This window comes from Ovis canadensis, chromosome 17, assembly GCF_042477335.2.
Source record: "Ovis canadensis isolate MfBH-ARS-UI-01 breed Bighorn chromosome 17, ARS-UI_OviCan_v2, whole genome shotgun sequence".
In the NCBI taxonomy this organism is placed as follows: domain Eukaryota; kingdom Metazoa; phylum Chordata; class Mammalia; order Artiodactyla; family Bovidae; genus Ovis; species Ovis canadensis.
The window spans coordinates 44,503,336-44,519,319 of NC_091261.1; the positions used below are offsets into that span (position 1 = coordinate 44,503,336).

The following is a 15,984-nucleotide window of genomic DNA, read 5'->3' on the forward strand; positions in this document are numbered from 1 at the left end:
TCTAGGGACTATTTCGGCCATGAAAGCTAGTCATGTGCCAACAGTCAGGGTTCTAACCTTCAGACTCACAGTGGGGGCAAATAAAAAGAATTCCTGTGATCTCAATTGCTAAGCCTGGTTGAAGAATTGCATGTCTTCTCCCGGAAATTCTGCAAGCTAGCCTAGAATGAATGCAGAATAGCAGGTAGTGTATAATTCTACATAAGTTTTCAATGAACAGAAAAGGGGCCATAATGAAGAGTGTTTAAGAGAGATCAAGAGATAATTTTCAAAAAGTAAAGCACATTCTATCCCAGCAGAAATAGCAACCTGGTCAAAACCACATCCTGGTAAAATATTTTGCCAGCATCCTGTGTATCGAGTACCTTTGTTCCCTTTGGGTTTTCTCATTTGAAATGCAAATATCATGTGTGGGTTCTCCCCCATACACACCAAAATTTCCTCATTGGCCTTTTCCCACTAACTGGTGTCCTCATGAAATTAAGAAAAAACAACTGTGGGAAAGGAATAAGGGTGTATGTCAAAACATGCCTGCATTCCTAAGGTTTACAAAAATATCAGGAAAGGTTTACAGAAGAACACAGGTACTGGAAGCCACGAAAATTTGATCTGTGTAATGTTTGGTTCTCATACAAATTTCTTTGTCATTTCCCTAACTCTAGCTCACTACAATACTCCTCCTCCACACCCTATTCGAGTGTTACGTGTAAGGACAGTCAGTGGGCATTCACTGGGCAAGGATAGTGTCTTTTAAACTCTTCCTAATATTTATGTGGGATTTACCTGGCAGCTCATACACTAAAGAATCTGCCTGTAATGCGGGAGACCCAGATTCAATCCCTGGGTCAGGAAGATCCTCTGAAGAAGGGAAAGGCAACCCATTCCAGTATTCTTGCCTGGAGAATTCCATGGACAGAGGAGCCTAGCAGGCCACAGTCCAGGGGGTCACAAAGAGTCGGACACAACTGAGTGACTAATATTTTCACTGTCCCTCTGCCTTTATCTCACATGTTAGCAATGTAATGATCAAACTTCTCCAAGCCAGGCTTCAACAATACGTAACAGTGAACTTCCAGATGTTCAAGCCGGATTTAGAAAAAGCAGAGGAGCCAATGATCGAGTTGTCAACATCTGGTGGATCATCAAAAAAGCAGGAGACAGACGAATGGATAAGAGAGCTGTGGTACGTATACACAATGGAGTATTACTCAGCCGTTAAAAAGAATTCATTTGAATCCGTTCTGATGAGATGGATGAAACTGGAGCCGATCATACAGAGTGAAGGAAGCCAGAAAGAAAAACACCAATACAGTATACTAACACATATATATGGAATTTAGAAAGATGGCAATGACGACCCTGTATGCAAGACAGGAAAAAAGACATAGAGGTGTATAACGGACTTTTGGACTCAGAGGGAGAGGGAGAGGGTGGGATGATTTGGGAGAATGGCATTCTAACATGTATACTATCATGTAAGAATTGAATCGCCAGTCTATGTCTGACGCAGGATACAGCATGCTTGGGGCTGGTGCATGGGGATGACCCAGAGAGATGTTATAGGGAGGGAGGTGGGAGGGGGGTTCATGTTTGGGAACGCATGTAAGAATTAAAGATTTTAAAATTTTTTAAAAAAATTTTTTAAAAAAGCAGGAGAATTCCAGAAAAACATATACTTCTGCCTTATTGATTACATTAAAATCTTTGTATGTGTAGATCACAACAAACTGGAAAATTCTTAGAGATGGGAATACCAGACCACCTTATCTGCCTCCTGAGAAATCTGTATGTAGGTCAAGAAGCAACAGTTAGAACCAGACATGCAACAGATTGGTTCTAAATGGGGAAAGGAGTATATCAAGAATATATACTTATTTAACTTTTATGCAGAGTACATCATTCTAAATGCCGGGCTGGATGAAGCACAAGCTGGAATCAAGATTGGTGGGAGAAATATCAATAACCTCAGATTTGCAAATGACACCACCTTTATGGCAGAAAGTGAAGAGGAACTGAAGAGCCTCTCGATGAAGTTGAAAGAAGAGAGTGAAAAAGCTGGCTTAAAACTCAACATTTAAAAAACTAAGACCATGGCATCTGGTCCCATCACTTCATGGCAAATAGTCGGGGAAACAATGGAAATGTGACAGACATTATTTTGGGGGCTCCAAAATCACTGCAGATGGTGACTGCATCCATGAAATTAAAAGATACTTGCTCCTTGGAAGAAAAGCTATGACCAACCTAGACAGCATATTGAAAAGTAGAGACATTACTGTGCCGACAAAGGTTTGTCTAGTTAAAACTATGGTTTTTCCAGTGGTCATGTATGGATATGAGAGTTGGACCATAAAGAAAGCTGAACAATGAATAATTGATGCTTCTAAACTGTGGTGTTAGAGAATACTCTTGAGAGTCCTTTGGACTGCAAGGAGATCCAACCAGTCCATCCTAAAGGCAATCAGTCCTGAATATTCATTGGAAGGACTGATGCTGAAGCTGAAACACCAATACTTTGGTCACCTGATGCGAAGAACTGACTCCTTGGAAAAGACCTTGATGCTGGGAAAGACTGAAGGCAGGAGGAGAAAGGGACGACAGAGGATGAGATTGTTGGATGGCATCACAGACTCGATGGACATGAGTTTGAGCAAGTTCTGGAAGTAGATGATGGACAGGGAAGACTGGCGTGCTGCAGTCCATGGGGGTTGCAAAAAGTTGGACACAACTGAGTAACTGAACTGAACTGAACTGAAAGTGTGTACTTTGCTCTACATCTGAAACTAACACAGCATTGTAACTCAACTATACTTCAGTTTAAAAAATAATTAATAAACTCTCCCTATTTCCACAGCTTCAAGTTTGGTACAACGTACACAAAAAGCCCTCGGTGAGTACTCATTTATTAAAATGCATGAAACTCTCCAATCGTTTGTAGCAGGAACTGAAAAGGAAGGTTCAATTGTTCTTTGGGTGGAGATGGAGGATAAAGTATGGTGAAGCATAAAAACACTGCTACCAGTGGACAGCAGGGCCAGCCCACAGCATCTAACTACATGTATATGCATGAGGGATACAGAGAGGAAATTCTGGGCTGAGCTACCTGAGGCCCTCAGCCCTCCAGGCAGCCCTCAGTAGAGGAGTGGTAGCCTTGGCTCTTACCTCTGTTGACTTTAACCTAGATGGGAAAGAGGCTGAAAGCTGTACCTGGGTTGGCATCCCTCTCCTTAGGCCCCCAGAACCACAGAGCAAGTTTCAGCTCATGTGCATTGTACTCATTTGCCAATAGCCCTGAAAATATGGATAAACACATGCATGGGAAAAAAAGGAAGCAGCTGGCCTCCATCCCTCCCATGCACACAAATAGCACAGCCCAGATCTCCCCATTTGGTGTGAGATTTTGCTGACACTGCACCGTCTTCATTAATGCCACCAAGAAATTTCAACCTTAGGCAGCCTTTATCTTCATGGCTTTTTTTCCTTAACTACAATATCCTGTTACTTTTTTTATTTCACATACCAATTCTGCATGATTTATTCAGCTGTCTCAGGAAAATGCTATGTTACCATACCACAGAAGACATTAAACTTCCTGCAAAGTCCTCCAACATTTAGGTCCTTCATTTTTATCATGACGTTTTCTTATTCAATCCCCCCTGAAGCAGTGAATAGGGTAACAATTTCACTATTTCTTTGAATTTGTAAAATGATTTTCAATTGTCCCCTGCTTATATTGAGAAAGGATTTTCATTTCCAAAGTAACTTCACTTGGCAGTGAACTTTCAAAATAAGTGATGGTCACAAAGCCATGACTAATTTCAGATACATGTGTGTTAGTGATTCCCAGAAGGTTGACTACCTCTGGCATTGCTAAATCAGGAGGGGACAGCCCACGAGTCTCCCTTTGGCAACAAGCGCCCACATGTAGTCAGAAGTACATAGAAGGAAAAAGTGAAACAGCCTCTGTTTTGCCAGAAGTCTGTCTCAGCATCTCCTCCGTGCGCTGTAACCCCAACACCTCCTAAAGCCTGGACACCATCTATTTTGATACCTCAGGAATGAAAAATTCTTGCTATTGATACTTTTTCTCTGGGTTTGACCTTTGCTCATTCTAATCTATGATATTCAGGGGTATCTTACTCTCTGAGTCCCAACTCAGAGAGTAAAACCCAATCAAGCCCCTCCCGCCAATTCAGGACTCTTCCTCCTGTTCCTCTTCCTACTTGCTGACCCACTGCTGCCCTGGGGTGACAATTTGGCACCAGTCTGCACACTCTGAGGACCAGCACTCCCTGAACAAGGCATTACATGCTTTTCAGAATTCATCACACACAAATTATTTAAAGAGTCCCTATAAATACACACTTAGATTTTAAAGAAAATGCAGTGCCACTGCTGAGATTTCTCCAGAGAAGAATTCATGGTGAAAAAAAGCCTTAAAGGGTGGGAATGAAAAGGGCACGGGCTTTCATTCTATGAGGCCTGTGACTTGACCCCACAGAGATGGACAGTCAGCTGTGACAGCAGCCTTCAGGGTAGCAAAGGCCCCCACTTTCTGTTTAGCTCCATATCTGTGACCACCAATAACCAGTGTTATTCCCTCAGAAGGTTGAGCCCCACCGCCAGCTGAGACTGGCACAGAGCCCGCCGTCTGGTCCGCTTGCAAATGCCTTCTTAAACCACCTTCTATGAGCAGCTCGGTTCTCAGGCTACCCCAGCACAGCTGTGGCCAGCTGCACTCAGCCTCTGACCCAGCCATGGATTATGTACCAGATGATTCTTGTCCACTGAAAATACTAGAAACAACTCAGAATACCTTGTATGGCTGAGAAATAAGATCCACCAAGAGAGACCAAAGGAAAGCTATGACATTTGAGGAACAGGCAAACATTTCTGCTGCAAGCTTTCCCTGAGACAGGTATATTATGAGGAAATGTATCCTTTGGATTCCCAGACACCCATTTGTTTTCTGATTCCCTTTTTTTTTTTTTTTTTTTTTCATTTTGTTTCTTTCTGGTGGGAGGAACTTTAGGAGAAGAATTCTCCCATACTTTATCCAATACGTTTTCTTTTCTCCTCGGTCAAAGACCGTAAAAACAACTTTTGCTGGAATGTTGTCACAGTTCTGAATTTGGAAACTGATATAACTCTGGCTGGCAAGGATGAAGAACACAGGCTCCACACGGTATAATGAGCAACACTTTTTAGAACTCAGAAGACTGACCAACATTCACGAATGAACTTGGTCCACCCAAATATTTCTGTGTATTACAAGTAGACAATTAAACTCTGAATCGCCATTTTCAGATAGATAATTTAAACTCCACAGAGTAGCCGGATGACTTCAAGGTAAAAGCGTTATTGACATCTAAGCATTATTAACCTTTTCAAAATGTTTCTTGGCAGAACTTTCTGATGGCCTTCACTGAGTTTCTGTCATTCTTTCCTTGCTTCTGCTCTGTGCTGTCCCACACTCAGTGAGTGGAAGGTTTGGATCATTTTTGAAGTGGATGAGGGAAGAGACTGAAAAAGAAAATAATTGAAGAGAGGGTTTACTCTCTAAAGGTAACAAATATCTAACTTGAAAGAGGCCTAAGAATAAATCTCCTCTATGTGGACCGCCACAAATAAAAATCTTTGAAAAAAAAAATCCCAGTATTTAACTCTGCAAACATGAAAGCAACTCCATTTGATTCACTTTTTCCCAATGTGCCTTAAAGTCTACTCGACTTTTCCCTTTCAAAGAGCTAAGTGAACTCCTGCCTCTTGTCTCCCTACTCACTAATTATTTAAAGAGAGGGTTCAGTGCTGTGTTTGAAAATCTAAGAAGCTTTATTAGTGAGGGTCAATATCCAGAGCATGGCAAAATAGTTTACTTCATGATACTTCTTAAAATTCTTTTCCTACTGACAAATTTGGCCCTGTCACAGAGGCAGGATCAGTGAGCTTCTGGAAGGAGAAAATCTCGAGTTTGCCAAGAGTCTCTCCTACTGGGCTGATGACACCTATTAAAACTCCAAAAAGGAAAATCCTCTAGAGGTCAGGCAGCAGGCGTTTCGGTCCCAGGTCCCCACTATTTCTCAATCTGAACTGAGTCTGGCAACGGCGCACCAGGGTTCCAGGTGCCTGAAGGAACATGAATTGTTTTGCAACTTTAAAGGTATCCAACTGAAAAGAGGGGTCATGCAGAGATGATGCTACTGTTTCCGAGAAATTTGGTTCAACTCTTTGCAACCCCATGGATGATAGCTTGCCAGGCTCCACTCTCCATGGGATTCTCCAGGCAAGAATACTGGAGTGGATTGCCATTTTCTACTCCAAGAGGTCTTCCCAACCCAGGAATTGAACCCACGTCTCCTGCATTGGCAGGTGGATTCTTTACCACTGTGCTACCTGGGAAGCCCAAGTGGGGCCCAGAGCCTGCTGCAAATCCATTTGGCATTCCTTTTCTCCTAATACCAGCCACAGCCCACACTGTGTATCTCAGGGCATTAAAAGATGCTTTTCACATGTCAGACTTCCCTGGTGGCTCAGACGGTAAAGCGTCTGCCTGCAATGCAGGAGACCTGGATTCAGTCCTTGGGTTGGGAAGATCCCCTGGAGAAGGAAATGGCAACCCACTCCACTACTCTTGCCTGGAAAATCCCATGCACAGGGGAGCCTGGTAGGCTACCGTCCATGGGGTCGCAAAGACTGAACAACTTCACTTTTACATTTCAGAAGGAATTGGGAAAGAACTGATTTCATTGAAAGCATGCTCATTGTGGATTTAAAATTATAGCTATGTGGAACCTGGGGCAGAGAAAAGAGCAACAGTCATCTTGTGACAGAAACAGGTATAGTTATCCCTTGCTAATCTTTTGTTTTCTATCGTCATAGAATTCCTGAGCTAGTTGGGCATCTGGGCCCCTGGAATAAAGACTCTTTTTCCCAGCCATTGTGCATTTAGGTGTAGCCATTTTTAAAAAAATTCTTGCCTGAGGGATCTTAATAAAAGTAATGTGTGGATCTTATGATAAATATCCCTAAAGGGAGAAGGTGGACTTCTCTCCTTTCTTCTCCTTCCACCTGCTACCTGCAGAGTGGCAACACGGCTGGAGCTTAAGCAGCATTCTTAGACCATGGGGTGACCTTGTGAAGAGAGGTCACAGGTGATGAAACATTAAGCTAGATCCCTGAAGGCTTCAGGGAGCACAGCCTTGCTAATAGCATTGAACTTCTTTTCTCCAGACATACAACAGAGACATAAACTATCTCGTTTTGAGTTTTAGTGTTACTTTAAACCAACTTTCCTCCCAATATATCATCCAACACATTTTTTACAGTGCCTCAGCTAGAAATGTTTCCAGATGCGGTTTGTTTTTGTTTTTTAAGTATCTCCATAGCTTTAAAAAAAAAAAAGGCAAAAAAATAAAATCAAAGGCTGCCATTGACCTAACAGTTTCCTGCATATTTATTTCCAAGCAGAAGAAAAACTAGGGAGTTTTTTTTCTTCTCCCTTGTTTTGCCAGTTGCTCTCATACCACATCCTATTTCAGTTTTCTCACCCAGTCTATACCGTGGAGTTTTTAACCATCCATAGGATGGGTGTTTTGTTTTTTTTTTTCCCCCAGCAAATAATTACAACACATACAAAAACTGAGGTGTTCACAGAGCCTCAGAGAACTTTGAAAACAGCCATTTCAGGACTGCAAGGCCACTGATCAACTGAGAGTTCAGAGATCAGCATTGGTATCTTCTGGGATAAAATGCTCAGCCTTGGAACTTAGCATTAGAAACTTATTGAAAAAAAAAAAGTTCTAAATACATCTAAATATTAATCAGTAATCCCCAAACATGTTCACTCATATGAGCTACTCCTGTGAAAAGTGTGAGCTTTATGAGGTTGGAAAGAGGAAGATGATCTGGTACATATATTTACTCAACAACTATTTATAGAATGAATCAGCCAACATTATCTGGTCTGCTTATTTTTATTCATCTGCTTATCTCTTCCATCTCCTCCTAAACCTGGCTTCACAGCAGGGAAGAGAATGAGAAAGACTCTGAGGACAGGCATCAGGGGAGGCACTTAATCAAGTAGGAGATGGTTTCCATTTTCCACTCAGAGGAACTCCAGCAGACATGAACATAGTGTCTTCCCCTCCAGAATCGCACACCCAGTTTAGATTTTTTTTCCACCAAAAATTCTGCATTGATCTTGTCACTCACTTGCTTTAAACCGCCCATACTTGGCAACTGGTTTACCATACCACCACGATTTAATGGTGAAATGGTTGAAAAGAGACTGGCTCTTGAAGTCAGGGAAACAAGGGTACAAAGCTCTTTCATCACTCAGTTGAGGAAATGAATTCACCCTCTAACTTTCTCTCTCTCTTTTCCTATGAAACTGAGATGATAGTATTGATAAGGACTTTGTTGGATTATTACAAGGATGAAATAAGACACTAGCATGTTGTCTGGAGGGCTTCCACGTGACACTAGTGGTAAAGAACCTACCTGTCGATGCATAAGAGGTCAGAGACACAGGTTCAATCCCTGGTTGGGGAAAATCCCCTGGAGGAGGGCATGGCACCCCACTCCAGTATTCTTGCCTGGAAAAATCCCATGGACAGAGGAGCTTGCAGAGGGCTACAGCCCGTGGGGTTGCAGAGTTGGACACAACTGATATGACTGAATCACACATATAGTGATGGCAACATGACAACACCCAGTGGCTGGTGGCTATGGGTGTGGCTGTGGCTATGAGTTCTGGTGATGGGCTGTAACAGGGCTGCTCTGGGACACAAGTAGCTGATGTCCCTGGAAAGATGAGTAGGCACATATAAGGTCAATCTCTAGTTCTGATTTTCTCATCTGAAAATTAAAGACTTAGACCAAAGAATTTCTAGAAACTGTCTGTCCAACTTGTCCAACTCATATTCAATTACCATGGCATTATGACCTTTCGTTAAAACAATTGCAAAAAATGGTAAACATGTTTCTTTTTTTCTTAATCAGAATTTAGGGGAAACTGTATATTTGTATTGGATATTTCTCACTTGTGACTCACTTGTTGGATGACTTTTGTCAAGTCTAAATATACTCAACTTCATGTTCCACAAACATCAAATAATTGGGAATCCCATGATTCATATAACCAGCAGGAGTATTAAGAAAACCGTTTAACAAATGCAGAAGGAATTCATGCCAAAAAATTGTTACTTTAATGGTATGATTCTCTGAAATAGTTTTATAAATTAAGCATAAATGCAATTCTCTTTTGTGAAAATTACTTTGAACTTACCATGTCACTATGTCAAACATTTGAACCCATGAGCTATATTAAATGTGTGCGATAACAGAAAATATGTATAATGGTCTATGTCCCAGGTTCCTGGCACTCAGCTCCTAAAATTTTTGTAATTTTTTAAGTGATAAAGAGGCTGGGAGCACCTTTTGTTCTAATATTTGATCTTGGACCTTGGTTCCTTACAGGGTTCCTGAATTTGCTGGGGGAAGAAGTGTCTTCTGTTTTAATGAGGCAGCTCTGGCGAGGGAGGGGATCTCCTGGCTGGCTCCTGGATGACGGGTGCTCACAGGAAAGATTAAGCCATGATTAGAAGCTTAGAATTCTCAGCCCTGACCTCATTCTCTTGAGAAGAGAGAAGGACTGAAAACAGAATTATTACTCAATCATGCCTATGTGAAGCATCCATAAATTCCAAATACACAGAGTTCAGAGAGCTTCCAGGTCTACACATCATCCTGGAGAGGCAATGCACCCTAACTCCACCAGGGCAGAAGCACCTATGCTCAGGACCCTCCCAGACCGCACCCTGTGCATCTCTTCATCTGTTTGTTTCTTTGTATCTCATATCATGTATTTTAATAAACTGGTACACGTGTTTCCCTAAGTTCTGTGAGCCACTCTAGCAAATTCGTCCAACCCAAGGAAGGGGTCATTGGAACCTCTCATCTGTGGCCAATTGGTGAGAAGAACAGATGATGACTTGAGTTTCTGACTGGCATCTGATGGAGCGAAGGAGGAAGTCGATCTTGTGGGACTGAACCCTTGGCCTGCAGAGTCTGACAGTGTCTCCAGATAGATTATATTAGAATCTACTTAAGTTCTAAGACACCCAGCTGGTGTCACAATTGCTTGTCATGGGGAAAAAAAAAAAAACCTCCACACATTTGGTGAACAGAGGTGTCAGGAGTGAAGTGTTTTGTGAGTAGAAAAAGGGACACACCAGGAATAAAAACATAGGAGGGAAGAACAGGGCTTTTCCCTACAGCAGGAGGGAAAGACTGGGTCGTTTTTCCATTTCCATAAATATATAACTTGAGATTTAAAACCCATTTTTCTCTTTGGCAAAACATCGAATATGCTAAAGACTTTCACATTAGAGACAAGATGATTTTTGGAAGCACAGACAATAAACAAGAAGCATTTTGCTTCAACTATAGCATACAGGAGTCTGAGTGGCTTTTCTTTCATCAGCGTTGGAAAGCCATCAGTGCGGCTCCCTTAAGAGTAGGATTGTTGCTGTTGTTTAGTCATTTCATATTTGATCCATGAACAGTAGCCCGCCCAGGCTCCTCTGTCCATGGGATTTCCCAGGCAAGAATACTGCCATTTCCTTCTCCAGGGGATCTTCCCAGACCAGGGATCAAACTGAAGTCTTCAGCTTTGCAGATGGGTTCTTTACCACTGAGCCACCTGCAAAGCGCAAGAGTAGGATACTTTATTCTTTTAAATATCTGGGATCCAACTTGCCACCATTGAAAATGGCTAAAATAGCATGTCTTGTTTCTTAACTATAAAAGTCATGAGTCAAACCCAGATCCCTGGGGAGCCTGTTGTTCCTGAACTACATGAGGGACTAAATGCTCAGAGTGAGGGGAAAAAAAAAAAATTAGTTCTGAAACTTTTGGACAAATAAGGAGAATCACTCTGAACAGAGACTAAATTGGATTGGAACATATGTTTGGTTTATGCGGCCAAAGTACATAATCAAGTATAACAAAACAAAAGCTTGATACCAAACTTGCCAGGGAAACTTGTTTTGTCATTCTGAAATCTGTTCTACTTTAAGCAAATCTTCCCCAAACCAGAAACAAATATCTAATCACACACTGTTATTGGTCTTGGTTCACTGCACTGATCGTAAAGGTAAGAAATCAGTCCACTATTTGGAGAAAATCCTGGCTATTTAAATTTAGTTTTCCAGTTGAGAAGTTACTTTGAATATATCTTAGCTAAGTACACACCTACTGTGCCCTGTAAGATATACTTGCCAAATTGCTAGAAATCAATCAAAAGGTCACTTTTCCTACGTACTTACCACTGAGACAGCCACACTGAAAGACATAAAAGTCAAACCTCCTGTTTTCATGATTGCTGCCTAATTAATTGAGCAGTTATTAATGTTTTCAAACCCCAACTCTAAAAGCTTAGTAAGAATGAAATAATTCAGGGACTTCCCTGCAGGTCCCGTGGTTAAGACTCTGAGCTTCCAAGGCAGGGGGAGCAAGTTCGATCCCTGGTTGGGGAACTAAGATCCCACATGCCACGTGGTATAGCCAAAATAAAATTTTGAATACCACTGACTATCCATTCAAGTTCTCAAGTTCAATTGATTCAAAAAATGTGATTCTAAAATTACTGTATTGGCTTATATTGATATACCTTACTGTTACTATTCAAAATTTCTACCTACCTGTGGAACCATTCTTTCTGTTCCTAGAACCACTTCTTCCTGAAAGTAGCTTCCATTTCCAGTTTAATGCTGGATCTTTATCTTCTGCCCATCTTTTCCAACTCCCCTCTCAATCTAACTTACTTTTCCTACTTTCCCCACCTTCTAGTCCATTCTTTCAATCCTTCTCCTCTCTCCCCCAAAGGTCAGAAACTACAATCAAGACCACATTTCTAGTATCTTTCAGGGTACTCACCAACATTACAAAGTTTATACACTAATATACCTTATTAAAAATCTATAAAATTCCACATATACTTCTTTTAAGTACACATACATAAGTCTTCTTTCAAAATGTGAGTCTTAGAAAAGTATCTTTTATATCCATATTGAGAAGAAAAAACAGTGAGATGTATGGTTTTGTTCTCTCAGCTGGAAAACACTCTAAAGGAACTTTTAGATGTTTCTTTTAAAAAAATATCACTTAGTATTTGTCTATAGGACAGAACATGAAATATATGATTATCCATGTTCTGGCCCCAACCTATCTCTCCAGACTTTCTTTTTCACCAAACCTATGCCCATGTCCACTCTCCGAACCCAAACCTTATAAATTACTTAAAAAATAAATATATATGTTTCAAAGCCAAACTCAGGGATCACATTTTCATGGATCACAGATCAAAGCTGACTGATTCCCCTGAGTAGAATAAGCCCTGTTTTGTGCCCTCACTGATATCTGATCAGATTTCTATAACAGCACTTATAATAACCAGGATACATACGGTTTGACATTCTGGAACTAACTCTTCTTCCACAATTGTCCTCACCATCTCAATCCATGTATCTATTTCCAGAGCTGCCACATTTTTACCTGACTCTCTCCCAAAGGCCACACTTGACTGATCTAGAATTGGGTCCATGGTCTAAGCCAGGATGACCAGAGAACTTCTCAATAATTTTTTTTTTTTACACCAAAGCTTTGAACTCATTGGAAAAGACTCTGATGTCAGGAAAGATTGAAGGCAGGAGGAAAAGGGGACAACAGAGGATGAGATAGTTGGATGGCATCACCAATTTGATGGACATGAGTTTGAGCAAGCTCTGGGAGTTGGTGATGGACAGGGAAGCCTGGCGTGCTTTAGTCGATGGGATCGCAAAGAGTCAGACACGACTGAGCAACTGAACTAAACGGAAGCTGTGGAAGTTAACTGATCCGTCTTCTTGGAGGAAAGCATAGAGTGGATGGCCGAGAGTTGCAGTAGTGAGACACCGCCACAGGGAATGAATCTGGCCTGCAGTGAGGGATAGCAAGGGTGTCACTGTGAAGACAAACACAGGTAGAAGAGAGAAATCCAGTGCTTGGGGAAGTTACCACTGCCAGTCGTCCCTAGGGTCATCCTTGTCTTTCATGCTTTGTTCAGAACTTCACTGGACTCTGTAGGCCAATGTATGGCACATGTCACCCAGAGAGTTCTAACTCAATAATTGTCCTTATTTTTTTTTTTCATATGTCTGTTTCCCTTGAACAGACTGCAAGCTTCTGGAATGCATGGGATATGTGTTGTTTATCCCCAGTGCAAAGCAAGATTCCTGGCACAGAGTAGCCTTTAAATGAATAAATAAATGAGGAAATGAATGAGTTAAGTGAATATAACATGAACTAATTAATCTACACTAATAAGTACTTATTCTATTCAGCGGCATCCTATATTTTCACTCTGGCCATTGGTCAACTGTTTTAGGTTCTAACGTAACTAATTTAAGCACACATCCAATCAATCTAAAAAGGGAACTGGAATAGAAAACATATACAAAGATAAACACATAAACATAATTAGCCGTGGAAATAGCTACTTATCTTGTTTATTACTGGCTAAATAACAATTTATATTAGGTAAAAGAAAAATCAACATTCTTTCTAAAAGGACAGTAATTTTAAACTTGGGGACCATCATGATACCAAAACACACAAGAAGGAAAAGTTTCTCTCTTTTTCTTGTTTTGACTTTAATAACCTTTATGTCAATACATTCTTCACACAGATCTTTATGGACACGATAGTCATAATACCAATGAAAGCTTTAAAATATGATGTCAATGTCATTGTAAAGATAGTTTATTAAATCCTGCCTTTAAAAAAGTAACAAAATGTTTCTTCCATAAGGATACATTTTTTTTTGTTTTTTGTTTTTTGTTTTTTTCATAAGGATACATTTTTAAGAGAAATAAACAGAAGATTGAGTGAAGATAGGGTGGTTGGTTTATATTCTTTTCCCACCAAAAAAATATAATTGTTGGTGGGAGTGGCCTGGGTCTCAGAGCACTTCAATATGACTAATAGTGTATAAACCACACAAACCACCCACAATGAGCTGTTATCCATTCAGCTCCATTTGAGCGGGGGAAATGAGGGTTTTAGGCTTCCAAACTTCACGAGGACTTATAGTACTCTGAGATTTCCACTTAGCTCCTGCTTTTGTCCAAATTATCTTACATTCCAGAATTCTAGACTCAGCCAACACCAGATGGATGCTTCAAGTTTCCAGAGATCTGAACCTGAAGCCCGCAGGAAGCACTGGGGGCAGGCTCAGGGCCTGAGATGCTGAGAGGGCCCTCAGGGGGATGACAAACGATCGCTTTGCATCTAGTCAGCTCGACAAAGCTGGCAAGAGTCTCACCCTGCAGCTGTAGGGAGGCACATACGAGTCGGTCCTCTGCCTACTGGAACCCTCGGCCAGCGCTTCTCAGAAATGATTCCCTCACAATCACCAATGTTTCCTCCTCAAGGTCTTATTTCAAAACTATTTAACGTCACATTTCTGAGACCTCTAAGAAGAGATATCACTGCAGCTTCTCTAACCTGTTGGAACATTTAACCACAATGTCACATCACTGTGATTTCTAAATTAAATTCCTCAGGTTGCAGCCAAAGTCCTTTTCCATGTTTTCTCCTCGGGGATGATAAATTACAAATAATCCCTATTCTGAGTAACAGCACTCCTCCTATTTAAGATAGCTGTCCCACTTAATATTTTCAAGGTCTTATTTTATGACCAAATAACCATCTGTGTGCTTCTCTCCTCAGAACAATTCCCAAGTTCTTTTTATAAACAGTGAGGTCCTAAGCTGGATAGAACATAGACAGGAACACTTCATAACCTTCTTCTACCCCAGTTTTGGAGACATATGAGTTATAAGTGTGTGCTCAATCGTGACTGGCTCTTTGCGACCCTATGAACTGCAGAAGCCTGCCAGGCTCCTCGGTCCATGGGATTTCCCAGGCAAGAATACTGGAGTGAGTTGCCATTTCCTTCTCCAGGGGATCTTCCTGACCAAGGAATCTAAGCCATATCTCCTGCATTGGTAGGTGGATCCTTTATCACTGAGCCATCTGGGAAACGCCTACAAAATTTAGCTGTAAAACCTTCAAGAGGTACTCTGCTCTCAACATACATATTCTCACACTACATACCCACAGTTCCTGTAAAAAGCCATCTATACTCATCATTTCCTTACCCTACCTGCCACCTCAACCCAGGATAATCTGGCTGTTGTTCACACAATTAGAACTGTTCTTGCCATAACCTGAGCTGACAAATCTAATGAACAGTTTTTGATTCATATCTCAGCAAACTTCTTGGCCTTGTTCGACTACCATGCTTTCTTCTATCTGGTAACATCACTTATTCTTCCACTTCTCAGGAAGCACCTTCCAGATTTCCTTCAAGGGATCTCCTTGCCTGCCTTTTAAATATTCATGATCCCCAAAATTCCTGTCCAGGCAGCCCTCTCTTCTCTTCATCCCAGCTCCCTGCCCTCCCTAGGCCAGCCCTCTCCCTCCCATATTATTCAGTTCAGTTCAGTCAGTCGTGTCTGATTCTTTGCAGTCCCATGGACTGCAGCACACCAGGCTTCCCTGTCCATCACCAACTCCCAAAGCTTGCTCAAACTCATGTCCATTGAGTTGGTGATGCCATCCAACCATCTCATTCTCTGTCGCCCCCTTCTCCTCCTGCCTTCAATCTTTCCCAGCATCAGGGTCTTTTCCAAGGTGTCAGTCCTTCACATGAGGTGGCCAAAGTATTGGAGCTTCAGCTTCAGCATCAGTCCTTCCAAAGAATATTCAGGACTGACTTCCTTTAGGGTTTCCTTTAGGATTGATCTCCTTGTAGTCCAAGGGACTCTCAAGAGTTTTCTCCAACACCACAGTTCAAAAGCATCAATTCTTCAGCTTGTACTATTAGCCATGCTCATATCCCAATGAGAATTAGACTAATGTCTTTGGCTTAGCTCTTCCCCA

The 15,984-nt window shown here is 41.4% G+C and overlaps 1 long non-coding RNA gene across 2 annotated transcripts in view; it reads right to left on the bottom strand.

Annotated features, from left to right (window-relative positions):
* Positions 1 to 4,978: 4,978 nt before the first annotated feature.
* LOC138422488 (uncharacterized) overlaps positions 4,979 to 15,984 on the bottom strand; it is a 197,375-nt gene continuing 186,369 nt past the window's right edge. For both annotated transcript variants that reach the window (XR_011249896.1, XR_011249895.1), the window contains one exon: positions 4,979 to 5,523. This is a non-coding gene — a long non-coding RNA (uncharacterized lncRNA). The remainder of the gene's footprint in view (positions 5,524 to 15,984) is intronic.